This window comes from Bactrocera dorsalis, chromosome 1 (genome assembly GCF_023373825.1).
Source record: "Bactrocera dorsalis isolate Fly_Bdor chromosome 1, ASM2337382v1, whole genome shotgun sequence".
NCBI lineage: Eukaryota > Metazoa > Arthropoda > Insecta > Diptera > Tephritidae > Bactrocera > Bactrocera dorsalis.
This window is the reverse complement of record NC_064303.1, coordinates 76,192,410-76,206,906: the sequence shown is the minus strand read 5'-3', so window position 1 is coordinate 76,206,906 and position 14,497 is coordinate 76,192,410.

The following is a 14,497-nucleotide window of genomic DNA, read 5'->3' as shown; positions in this document are numbered from 1 at the left end:
AACACCGCTTTCAAATGACCCCAATGATGGCGAAGCTCCTCATCTATTGATTGGGACATCATTTCTGTCGATGCCAGATAAGGCTATCAACACGAGCACAGTATCTTCGTTAACGCAATGGCAGCGGGTGACGTAATTGAAGCAGCGTTTCTGGGACATATGGTCACACGACTATATTCTTAGCCTACAACAACGCTCTAAGTGGTTGAAACCGGAAGCCAACATCGAAATTGGACAAATGGTCATCATCCATGAATCCAGCTTGCCCTCACAGCATTGTTCACTTGGGAGAATTATCAACATCGTCCCTGGTTCAGACGGCAAAGTGAGGGTTGTGGGCATCAAAACTACAAAGGGGATTATAAGGAGAGTAGTCCATAAAATTGTGCCATTACCTATTTCGGATTGAAATGCAAGCATTTCAATGGGGGCAGCATGTTTGGTCAGAAGTATGTCAAATCGGATTACCGTGACCATGAATTAGGCTATTCACCTTTGTGAGAGCACCGCTTACGCATATGCACATATACATACATATGTTACGGTTTTCTATGATTTGTACATAATTGCATTTTTTATGTTCTCACTTTCCGCTTGCACTTTGAAAGCAGGTACATACATATATTGTATATTGTATATACGCACAAACATACGTTTTTCATACCTACGCCCTCATAAACATATACACACAAGTTTACATAGCTAATGAGAAAATTAGGCACAAGAAGCGATAAAAACCGGTACTAGCATAACATTAAGACATTAGGAGTTAGGAGTATTAAGTGGAAATGAAAATTAATGGAAACTTAAAATTAAATAAAATCAATTTGTTAACTGGACATTAATTTATTATTGGGCTCCTACAGGAGTTTCGACAGGGTGTTCATTCATAATTGATTTCAAGTCATCATGGTCAAAAATATCCGCCTTAGCTGGTGTATTTGTGAGTATCAAGTTCGATATTTGATTTATTAATATTCTATTTCTTGCTAATAGTGTTTAAAACAAATGCGGTGTTCATTTTTTAGCTTTAATGATTTCGTTCATTAATTTGTTTATTAATGTGTGTCTGTGTTTGCGTATTAATAACTACCTGCCTATTTTTTGCATCAATTAAATTTAATTCGAACCACCTTACTTTTTCAACACCAGAGGCATCAGGTGTGCCTGCTGTTACCTTGAGTGCTGAGTCGAAGAAGTCTAAACATCTTGCCATTCTGTGGTGCACTTTTACTATGAACAATAAATTTGTAATATGTTCTGTATCCACGTCTAGCAGTTTCCTCATGTGCGACTGAGGCAGTAATTTGGTTAATTTTGCAGTTTCCTCTGTTATGTTAGCACTGTCTGTTAAATTGGTTGAGTGTCTTAAATAATCATCAAAAAAATCGACTATGTACTAATCCTAATACTAATAGGATTGCAAGTCCAATCCTGTAAAAATAAAAGAAACCAAGAATGAAAATCGTTATGCGCTTAAATTATTAAAATGCTATTTCAGATTATGAAATTTTTACTTGAAAGCAACCACTATTCAAGGTTGTCCTTATGACCACCCTCTCTCTAATGAGAACAGACGTTCTCGGGTCTGCTTAAATTGTTTCTTCTCCGCAAAGGGGTGTTAACTTATTTCCTAATCTTCTGTTACTTTTTACGAAAACTTTTTCGCCTTCCCTAAATATTTTTTTTTGTCTATTAGGGTTGGATCTTTCAATGCTATCGTACTGGGCTTTTGCAATTTTATTTTTGAAGTCCTGCCTATGCTCGCTAGACGCTGCATGTATTTTGTCGATGGGTGCTTGGCCTGTGACCGAATGTATAGATTAATTGTTGCCCTTAGTATCAGCTCGACTGTATCGTCAGAAGTTGTTTGTAGGAAAAACGCTCGGCTAAGTCTGCGAGTGTGCTATGTAAGCATTTTTTGTGGTGCCTGTCATATTTTCCTTTAGTACATATCTTTTTACTATTTCATCGGAAAATAATAATCGCGAAGGATTCGTTTATTATTTTCCTGGGCGGCACTTTGCGCGCGGTTATGTTCGGTTGCTATAATTTCCTTTTGTTCGTTTTAATCAGTAATGTTGACCACGATATTTTTGCGTTAATATTTTGCGTGATAGAGCATCCGTCACATAATGGTCCTGGTTTGTAGAACACTTTTGCGTTGTGTTCATTAATGAATGCCTTTCATCGTTTCATTTTTGCATTTTTGTATCTTTTGAGACGGCAAAAGTAAGTCAGTGTGTTTAAATGATACACACCATGCTTTATTTAACTTATACACTTTTTTTTTTTGGTAACAATTTTATAACGATAAATTGATGCTTTACACAGTTACGAAATAAAGTTAATTAACTAAATATCGGCGAGACTCCAATGATGATTTGAAGGTGTTGGCGGCCGAGTTTTCGCGGATCAGGATATGAGCGAATTTTAAAGGTAGTATACTCGTATGCGAAGGTTGATGTGCGAAAAGGGTCAGCGCGCAGAATTGTTGTTAATCGATGTCAAGATGTGAAAAACTGGGGTCGACGCGACGCAATGCGGAATCAAACGTAGATGTGTGAACTATCTGTGACGAATGTTGACGTGCGAAAGTAAATTGTATGTAAACGAATGTATTGTTTTCGCGGCGCAGTGGGAAATCTAATTGTATCAGCGATGAGTGCTCGACGATATGTGTGCCTGCTTTCCCGTTGCCAACCTTTTTGTTGACTGGGTTGATTGTGTGGTGAGTTGTGTCGTGTGGTGATGTATGAATATGGTATCATCGGATGTAGTGAGTTGAGCTGTTCTATTAGGCTGCGGCAGTTTTACGGAGTGGAGGAGGTGGATGCGAATATTTTGCCTAGTATTCCACGAATATGTTATTGTCGGTATTTTGTCGTACTGCTAGTGGAGTAGCCGAGGCACAGAATACGTTCTGACAACAGAAGTCAGTAATGTACTAACATTTATCCGGATGTGCAGAGAACGGATTTTGATTTAAAACATACCATATATTTTTGTATGTATTTTAATTTGCGTGCAGGTATTTGAGAAAAACTACTTTATTTTGAGTTTGCGGTTTGGACTCATTATTATAGCAAACAATTGTATGCGTTGTTTGCTTTTGTTTATTTCATTAGCGGTTATTTGACAATTGTTTATTATTTGTCTGTTCTTTATTATCGGCTTATGAAGGATAGTAACTCCCCGCCTGGCGCAGATGTGGCCAGAATGGTACAAATGGGATCTTGCGAGAGAATGGCCGTGAATTGCGAACGGCTTCATTTCGAATTGTATCGTGGTAATTTGTAGCTACTTTTTTTGAAGTGGAATGTTAAAATTTGACAACAGATTCCCATTCACTACCCTTATGAGGAGCGCTTATATAAGAACGATAAGTTTTGTAAGTCTAGGTGCGTCACCTTATCGCATTGGGAGTGTGGTGATCCCTTAACTTCCTTTTGAGATTTTATTTATTTATTTTTTTTTTTTAATTAATGAAAAGTGTCGATTTTTCGACTTTTTGATACAACTGGCCTGTCAGAGTTCACTCTGACTTTGGTTTTTATACCAATTTGTGGAGTATTGGGAAATTGTGGCTCTAGTGGTAGTCGTGCGACGTACCGGCCATTATTTGAATGAGCAGTTATGGGGGGAAGTTTCCTTAAATTTTGACATTTCCTTAATTGTGAATTAAGGTATTTGTTTTTATTATACTCAACTTGAGTTGGTATGGTGGTGACCAGTTCTTTAACTAGTCCATTTTGTATTTCGCTGTGTAGCGTTTGAACTTTTTGTGCCTTTGAGCAACTTGGTGTCTCTGGGCTATTTTTTAAATTTTGGTTTTCGGGATTTGCTTTTGCAATTATACCCGTGGTTCTTTGTGAATAAGCGCTTCTTTGGGGTGAGATGGGATATCTGCCGTAATGAAGCATTGAATTGTGTGACAATATAAGCAATTATATTTGCTTTTGCAATTTTTAAGATTGTGTGTATAGGACAAGCAGTTTGTACAGAGTCTTCTTGATCTGACAAAGTTGTTACTTTCGTTAATATTCAATTTCTTAAACTTCTCGAAAGTTTTAAGCTTATGCCCTCTTGTGCATAGTTCGCATGATGTGTGTGTTTTCTGTTCGGATATGAACGAGTGCGTTTTGTTAAAAATTATGTTGGATTTGTTTTTGCTTCTAGCTTAGGGTGTATTTAAGCTTTTATTTTGGTCGTGTTTAATGTTCTTTTTCTTGATTATTTTTTCTTCTAACCTTTCCGCAATTTCATATTGGGTGGTGAGAAAATCTTTCATTTGTTGCCACGTTGGGCACTTCTTTCGTGATGAGAGCGATTGCTCCCATAGAAGTAACGACTTTTCTGGTAATGCGGCGGTGCAAATGTTAACCAGAATTGGGTCCCAGCTGTCTGTGGGGATATCAAGTGTCGATAGAACCGACAAACAATTAGAAACAGTGGATTCTAGTTTAATGAATTCTACACTTGTTTCTTTCTTAATTTTTGGCAAGTTTAATAGTGTCGTTACTTGCTTATCGACCAATATTCTTTCGTTTTCAAATCTAGCTTTTAGAGCCTCCCAAGCCAAATTGAAATTGTCGTCATTTAATGCGAACTGTTTAACTATTTCGCCTGCTTGACCTTTAGTTTTGTATCCGAGGTGATACAATTTTTGCGCTTGTGACAATTGAGGATGGTTTATATACACGGCCATGAACATGTTCCGGAAGGACGGCCATTCTTCATAACCTCCGTAAAAAGTTTCTGTGTCACAAGCGGGCAACTCGAGTTAGATGCCTGAACTTGCCTTCTGACTGTATTCTTGTGGCAGCTCTACTCTACTGTGGGGAGTAGGTGCGATTGCTTTTATGAGCTTTAATTGATCGGAGATCATAGCTTTCGTTTCTTCATTTTGGTCCAAGCAGTTTTCGTAAATATCGTAAGCCGATGATTTAAAATTATGTGTATCTGAATCGTTAGAATCTAGAATGGCGTCATGAGCCACTTGGAGCCGAGTCCAAAAGTTTTCAAGATTTTGAATTTTGATTTCTAATAACGATTCAGAGTTTTCATTAATCGGCAAAGAGGCAAATCTAGTGCAGTATCTTAATAAACTGTCACTTTGTGAAATGAATTTAACAACCTGTTTTGAGCGTGTAGCTCCTACAGGTGTATTTTGATTTGTGTCGTTATGAACATTTTGGCAAAATAATATTATTTAGTTATATTTTAGTTCGAAAATATATTTGAATTGTTAATTGGTATTCAAAACCGCGCTTTTTATTAATTAAAATGTTTGATGTCCGAATTATTTATTTTTAGGTACACCCTAATAATTGGCTTGTATGTACGTGTTTTTGTGCAATTGAGAGCTCGTCGCAAAGATCAATATGCTTTGTACATAAGCATGCACGAATTGTTTGTGCTTATGATTATGCTTCTGTTCTTAAGCAATTGAGAGCTCGTTAGAGAGATCAATTAGCTTTTTGTCCACAATCCTGCTTGTTTTTGTTTGCCAAAGAACAAGAGGTATTGCTGGATAATTGCAAATGTGGACTTTGAACTTTTGGTTTTTTTTTTTGGAGAGTAGCCCCACACGATAGAAAAACGTCACTACCTTTAACTTCTTTGGACACGGTTCATACCAGAAATGTATAAGTAACAAGGCGAATTGACGTGCCCATGAATCAGGCGTCCATTTCGAGAAGTGTGCGGGCTGTAGCAAAACTTATTGTGAAGGTGAAGGAAGGAGAAATAAAGTTTCCCAGTTCAACAGAGGAAGAAAATTTTATAAAAACGGGGCAAGTATTAATTATATACTAATTTAAGCAAAAAATTATAAAACGACTTCTACATTATCTTCTTCAACAGATAACAACCTACGTAGAAGTTCTTTTCTATAAAGTCGTTTCAATGCTTCAATAACACTTTGATCCATTGGTTGTAGCAAGGATGTCACATTAGGAGGCTAAAGTTTTACTTTAAACTTTCCATTTTCCCTCTCTAACAATTCTGCTGGAGGATGAGTTGGCGCTTTATCCAGTAAAAGTAGCACATTTCCTTGTTTGCTAATTTCGTTTTGTCTTCTTTTTACTTCAGGGATAAAAGTGTTGTCATACCAGTCAAGAAATATTTCAGAGTTCATCTTTTTTGCTTTTTATAAGTTAAGGGTACCCTGATATTTTTAAAACATCTGGGTTTCTTTGATTTTCCTATGAGGAGCAAAGGTATTTTGTGGGTCCCGGCAGCATTAGCGCAAACTAATATTGTTACTCGCTCTTTGCATGTTTTATATCCTGGAGCTGAATTATCTCGCCTAGAAGCTAAGGATTAAGCAAAATCCAAGTCATAGTTATTTTCATTCAAATTCTTCTTAAAATTATCTTTAAAAGAGTTTGCTGTATCTACATCAGCTGACATTTTCTCTCCTTGTATTTCCAATTCACGAATTCCATGACGTGATTTAAATCTGTACAACCATCCGTTACTTGCCACAAGTGATTCATCACCGCCTAATTTTTTACTTAACTGTAATGCTTTTTCACGGAGCAAAGGTCCAGATATCGGTTGCCCCTTTGATCGTTTTTGTAAAAACCAACAACACAGAGCTTCTTCTAAAAGTTCATGTTTCGGTCTCTTCATCATTTTCCTATTTGTACTCCCGTCTTCACTATCTAATTTGCAGGTGTACAACAAAATTCTTCTTAATATCATTTATCGTGGATTTACCTACACCATACTTTTCAGCTAACTTACGGCCGGTTTCTCCTTTTTTTAGTGAATCAAAGATATTTATTTTGTCTTTAAGCGATAACACCACTCTCTTACGCTTTGGCATGTTTAAATATGTAGTCGTGACACGCACGTCAGAGCGGAGTCACAATTGCAAACGAACTAAAACAATAATGAAACGCGCGGGGCAACGGCAGCGACCCCACACGGCACGGGCGGAATATGCAAGTTCCGACACGTTCATGATTCCATAATTTCGACCTGCAGGTACATATAAATTGGTCGCGGTTGGTAGTCCGGATAATCGCGACTCCGTATAACTGAGGGCCGGATAAACGAGTTTCTACTGTAGGTAACATTTCTCGCTCATTCGTTGCGTAGTGTATCTCGCTTTTTTTAGCGTACGTGAAATCATGGCAATAGATCTACTCTACACTTTGGATGGAGGCGTCAGTAGTTTCGTTTTTAGAAAAGATTATTACAATATCTACATAAACATAACACTTCTTTCCTATGTGCTCCTTCAGAATGTCATGGATGGCTCTTTGAAAAATGCTTCCCGGGTTTTTCAAGCGGACGACACAATTCGTTCATTGTGAATGACGTTTTCTCGCGGTCTTATTCCACTAGATAAATTTGGTGATACCCGGATTATAATTGCATCAAATGAGTTAAGTGTATCTAGCACGCAAAATGGGAGATTTGGCCAAAAAATTTCATACGTTCCTTACTAGTTACTTCACTCGAACCAAGTATCGAGTTTACGGTGAAAGGTCTTTCGACAGGAATTACTTCTTGTAGACCCTTTATGGGCTTAACGTAATTTGCCGCCACTGAGTCAATTAATTCTTCTTCTTTTTTGGCGCAGACACCGCATACGCGATTATCGCTAAATTAATAACAGCGCCCCAGTCGTCTTCCTCTTCCTTTGCTTTCCTTCAGAGCTGGAGTGTTTTCGTCCATTCGGATAACATGACCATGACGTGACCAACGTAGGCCCTGTCTTTCAATTTACTGATCTATGTCAATGTCCCTCTCTTTGACGTTGGTCGCCTTGCCGTGGCGAAGAGGCTTAAGTAAGAGTAAAGTGTGCATCCCAAAGGAAACGCACTCTAATCTTACGAACTAAGAGGGACACTTCATAATTTCCCACAATAGTGATATGGATGAATAAACCCTAGGTTTTACGCCCATCTCCTATTGTGGAATTGTGAGGATACCCGAACCAACACCACCCTAAGCCAAGGTGTCGAGGTACCCGTGCCAAGGGCTGAATGGTCAGCGGGGGGTAATAAATAGCTGATCGCGAACGGTCCCCTCCGATGCCCGGGCGAGGTCGGAGGTATAAATCGCCTTCTCTCCGCATACCGGCTCTGCGGACGAGTGACCAACCCTTTCCGGCTTACTCGTGGGACCAAAACATGAACGTAACCAACAATAAAACAACAACAACCATGACGACGACAACAGCGACGACCACGGACATGAGTTACAGGAATCCTATAACGGAATCCGAAGAGGACGAACTGCTTGCCTCCAGCCAGGAGACAAGTAAGAGTACTACCGGACGTACCAACCAAAGTACACCGGTAGATACAGCAGACAAAATATCAAATTTACCAACTACCTCCAAGGCTGCTATGAGCACCAAACAAAGTGCACAGGCGGCTAAAGGAGACAGCAAAAAGAAACGCAAAAAATCCCAGAATCAGCTGAGGAAAAACCGGTACCAGAGGGCGGTCTTCATACTAGAGAAGATAGCCAAAGACCAGGCGGCCGGTACCCCAGTTGATGAGGCTGAAACGAAGCGCCTCAAATCTATCGTAGAGGAATATGAAAGCTACCTGAAAAGGAAGCAATCACAACCTCAAGAACAGAGCAAAAAAGAGAGCACTTCTCAGAAGAGAAATCGGGAAATCCTCCTCTCCGAGCACTATACAGGAGAGATGGGTGGAAATCGACGTCACATTGTCGAGTATGGTGCTAAGCTATGTACTCGACAATCCGGCGGGTCCTCACCCGGAGTTTGACTCCTCTGAGGCCCTCAGGGGCTACAGGGTCATCAAGTCAAGCGGACCAGGCCTCGCTAGATTTCCTGACGGGTAGTGTTGCTAAAATTAGCAACGCCTTTGAAGGCCTCCAATTGAGGCTTATACCCGCCAGCGATATTCCGAAGAGGCCTCGGGCTCGCATTTGGCTACCCCCACTAGAGGAGCCAGGCCAAAAACTCCTGAGGTGCATTAAGCTGCAGAACAAATCTATACTTGGTATAGATGAGCAAGCAAGCCAATACTAGTGGCTATTTGCGAGGATGCCATTGAGGCTCTAAAGAAGACTGACAACAAAATCAGCTTCGGAATACGCAAGGCCAGATTAAAAATCTTCCAAGGCGACAAAGCGGCTGACGAAGACGACACGGAAGAGGTCGACGACGCCAGCCAGTTGCTAAGGAATGTGGGCATTGAAGAACCCCAGGATGCCCAATAACAACAGCATAAGGTGCGTACAGATTAACCTGCAGCACTCGAAGAGTGCTACAGCGAATCTGACAACCCTCGTGAACGAGGGGGGCATCAACATCAGCCTAATACAGGAGCCCTGGGTCAATGAAGATTCCATAAAAGGGCTAAACAGCAGCAATTACAACCTGTTTTACACGCGGAACAGAGGTAAACCTAGGGCATGCATTCTTATCAATAAAAGTATAAATGCATTTCTTTGTCCTAATTACAGCACAGCAGATATCACAGTGGTGAAGGTGGAACAGAAGGAAAAGCCCTTCTTCTTGGTCTCGGCCTACTTGGCCCATGACGAAGACATACCACCGGCCCCGCTCACCAGGCTAGTAGAGGAGAACAAGAAGGATGATGTCCTAATAGGGTGTGATGCAAATGCAAGGCACACCGTATGGGGTAGCTCCAGTATAAACACCAGAGGTGAGTCACTCTTGCAGTATATTTTGAATAGTAATCTAAGTATTTGCAACAAGGGCGATAAACCAACTTTTATTTTCCCAAGCTCGGATAGGTTCCCGGGGTGGGAGGAAGTTCTTGACCTCACGCTATCAACAGACGCAGACAGTCTCGTTGTGGATAACTGGAGGGTATCCGATGAGCCTTCCATGTCGGACCACTCCTGGATACTTTTCAGCATCCGCGAGAGGTACAGTGCGCCTCTCACATACCGGAACCCTAGAAGAACGGCATGGGGAAAATTTACCAGTATAGCAACAAAATGCCTCGAAAAGGGAGGCAATAAAAGTATCACAAATCCAGAGGAACTAGATTCAGAAGTAGAGAAGTTGGAAAAAATCCTAATCACAACTTTTAATAAATCTACTCCGCTAACAGTTTTGAAAAAGAGAAAGTCTCTTCCTTGGTGGAACAGTGAACTCAAGAATTTGAGAACACAACTAAGGAAAGCTTTCAATGAGAGTTTTAGAACCAAAATCTGGCAGCCATATAAAGACCTTATGAAGGAATACGGAGGGTAGTGATTGGACCTCCTCGGCAAAAGAGTCTCTGGAGGTACTAATCACAACACACTTCCCCGGGAGTCAGCAAACACCTTCAACGAGGGTTCAACCAGAACCACCGGTGAACGCAGCTGACTATCGAAGCCAAATAGTAGACAAAAGGAAAATCAAATATGCCATAAATAGTTTTGCACCATTTAAAGCGGCAGGTCCTGACGGGATTATGCCCATAATGCTGCAGAAACTGGTAGAACCAATGGTTCTAAGGCTTGAAAATATATACAAAGCAAGCATTCAACTATCTTACATCCCAAGAAGTTGGAAAAGGAGTAAAGTTGTGTTCCTTCCGAAACCAGGCAGAAGAACACACGAGAATGCCAAGGATTTTAGACCTATAAGCCTTACCTCATTTATGCTGAAGGTACTAGAACGGCTAATAGAAATACACGTAAGAACAATAATGGCGGAGAAGTTATCGAAGTCCCAACATGCGTACATAAAAGGCCGATCGACCGAAACCGCCCTTCACGAGGTGATAAGTGTGATTGAAAAATCACTACACCACAAACAATACACCATGGCTGCTTTTCTAGACATAGAGGGCGCCTTCAATAACATAGAAGTAAATACGATAATTAATTCTCTGGCGCATGGTGGCATAGATGACACTGTGTGCAGATGGATACTATCGATGCTTGAGAATAGGAAGATTATATCTTCAAACGGCGCTGCAACACAAAAAAGTTATGTGAGTAGAGGGACGCCTCAAGGGGGGGTCTTCTCTCCGCTTCTATGGGTTGTAGCGCTAAACGAAATACTCCTCCAATTAAACGGTGGAGGAGTGAAAGCAGTAGCATATGCAGACGATATAGTGTTGTTGGTATCAGGAATGTTTCCTTCAACAGTCAGCGAGATTATGGAAAGAGCACTTCGTAGGTTAAACCTATGGGCTAAAAGCAATGGTCTAGGAGTTAACCCAAACAAAACAGAACTGATGCTATTCACTAGCAGAACCAAAATACCTCAGTTTCAACTTCCGGTACTTAACGGCACAACACTCACTCTATCCCCAACAGCTAAGTATTTGCGGGTGGAGATTGACGCCAAACTGTCCTTGAAAATAAATATAGAAAAAAGAATAAACAAAGCATACATGGCCTACTATACTTGTAAGAAAATCTTCAACAAGAATTGGGGCCTCAAACCAAGTATAATCATGTGGATGTACACGGCGGTCATAAGACCCATACTCACATATGGAGCTCTGGTATGGTGGCCAGCGCTAAACAAACAGTACAACATTAGAAAATTATATGGAATACAAAGAGCAGCATGTGCGGGTGTTACGGGCGCAATCAGGTCATGTCCGACTGATGCGCTCAATGTGATCCTGCATCAACTACCAATGGACATTTTTATTCAAAAAACAGCAGCTATTGCGGCGACAAGAATAAAAGAATTGGGAGGTTGGAATCAGCAGAACTACGGACATAGTGTAATCCTAAACAAGCTCACTATTAATAAATCAGACTACATTCTCCCAAATCTGGACGAGAATGGAGAAGAGGCTCAATTGCAGAGGAGGGTACCACCTCAGTCTATACCGACGGGTCAAAAATGGACTGCGGAGTGGGCACGGGGGTATTCTTCGCTGATCTGGGCATATCTCTCTCCATACGTCTACCGAACTCGGCTAGCATATTCCAAGCAGAAGTACTAGGCATAGAAAAAGCCTGCGAAGTTCTATTAGAAAATCACGGGAATATACATAAAGCAACTATATTTACGGATAGCCAGGCGGCCCTCCTGGCATTGTCTTCACCCATGACAAATTCCAGTATAGTTCACAACTGCAAGAGAGCACTAAGCTCAATAAAAGACAAGCTCCAGCTAAACTTGATCTGGGTTCCCGGCCACAGGAACATTTTCGGTAACGAAAAAGCAGATGAGTTGGCAAAGGCAGGAGCTTTCCTCAATGAATCCGAGGCGGAGCTCATACCGAGCCCGCTAGGATCGATCAAAGGAGAGATCAATAAACAATTTCAACAAATTGCTAACAACAGGTGGAAAAACAGTACAAAATGCGTCATAACTAAACAATTATGGCTAACATACGACAGGAAAAGAACCAACGACCTATTAAATAGGTCAAGAAAAAGTATTTACAGAATAACAGCTACCACAACAGGGCACTGGGCATTTAGGGAACATGCGTCCAAAATGGGTATGCCCTACAACGACATCTGCCGAAGCTGCGGAGTAGCAGGGAACAAGGAAACAATCTTCCACTTTCTCTGCGAATGCCCAGCTCTGGCACAGATCCGACACAAAACACTCGGAATCCACCAAGCACCAAACCTTGAATGGATTTCCACCAAAAGCATATCGGACATAAGTAGTTTCATCGAAACCTCAAAATGGTTTGAGAAAGAGGGTGGAACGTAACAGCAGATACAGGAGGTTCTACGAATAGTGTATCAAAATGGCACATCAGTGCTAATTGAGCCCGATAGGGCTGCACTCCTACCTACCTACCTACCTATGTCAATGTCGTCGTATATCCCATACAGCTCATCGTTCCATCGAATGCGATATTCGCCGACCATAAATCTTTCGCAGAACTTTTCTCTCGAAAACTCGCAACGTCGACTGATCAGTTGTTGTCATCGCACAAGCCTCTGCACCATAAAGCAGGACGGGAATTATGAGTGACTTATAAAATTTGGTTTTTGTTCGTCGAGAGAGGACTTTGCTTCTCTATTGCCTACTCACTCCGAAGTAGCACCTGTTGGCAAGAGTTATCCTGCGTTGGATTTCCCGGCTGACATTATTGTGGTGTTTATATTGGTTCCAAGATAGACCAAATTACGACTTCAAAGTTATGACTGTCAACAGTGACGTGAGAACCAAATCGCGAGTGCGACGACTGTTCGTTTGATGACATTTTGTCTTGCCCTCGTTCACCACCAGACCCATTTGCTTTGCTTCCTCGTCCAGTTTAGAGGAAGCAGAACTAACGGCGCGTGTGTTAAGGCCGATGATATCAATATCATGTGTTTCGTTTTTCTTTGATTGATTAGAATCCGGCATCAATTCTATTTTAAACATTGGTTGTGGAACTTTGTTCCTGTTAATAATATTTACTACTGATTTAGTACTAAAACCACCTCTTTCTAGTGCTTCTTTAACATCGTTCTACCGAAGACTTTATACACAACGACAAGGCTGGATCCCCAATTTAGTATTTAAATTTTTGATAAATCATTTACACATGCGTTGAGTACCATATGTAAGTAAAACTACGATTGATTTCGGTTATTAAATTATACATAATTCTTATGACAAAGCAATTAATGTTGCAATTGAAATTATTTTATTTAAAATGAGCGGGTCCGGTGGCGAACGAAACCACTCCGTTAATGTCCGATTTTCTTTCGGCTGATTGAGTCACTAGCAGTGCGCGGGACGTGTGTCGAAAGAAAGTTGATCAGAGCAAAAGTTGGTGTTGACGCGGCGTAGAGTGGAAGCGAATGCAAGAAGTTGATGTTACTAGCGTATCTGCCTCCATGTTAATCTTTATAGAGAAGATGGTTGGTTATAGATTTCTCTCAGATAATTCGACATGGTGATCGTGCCACGATGTGTGGCATGATTGTGTCGGCGCATTTATCGACTATTTTTGTTATTTTGGACGGTTTGTTAATTTTAATAGTTGTTATGGGCGTATTTCTCATTTTTATTGTTTAATTTGATGATTGGTTTGTTGTTTCGCGACCATCGGTTGATGGAAGAAAGCACAAGTTCACGAGGGGGACAGACAATCATCGTGGATAAGGTCACAATCTCCAACTTTTAGTGCTTGTTCAGGAGTGTTCCAATGGCACCTTTTGTTTAGATCCTTTACGTATTCTTCATTTCAGCGACGGCTGAAATTATGATGGAGAATCTTAACTCCTTCCCATCGATTTAATAAGGATAGCGATACCACGTCTGGCTCAGGGATGGTCAGAATGGGTGCTCCTTGGAGAAAATGTCCTGGAGTTAAGGCGGTGAAATCTGTGAGTTGGCGTGAATTAATAATGGCTTCAATTCTGTTTAATAACGTCATGAACTCTTCGTAATTTAATTTGTAATTTCCAGCTACCCATGGATTTGAAGCTTTTTACAGCTAATTCTCATTAACCGCCTATATGAGGAACACTTGGGGGTATAAATTGCCACTGATACTTCGGGGGCGTACTTTTGTACGATGTCAGTTGACACTTATTTTAAGAAATCCACAAACTGCTTTTCTGT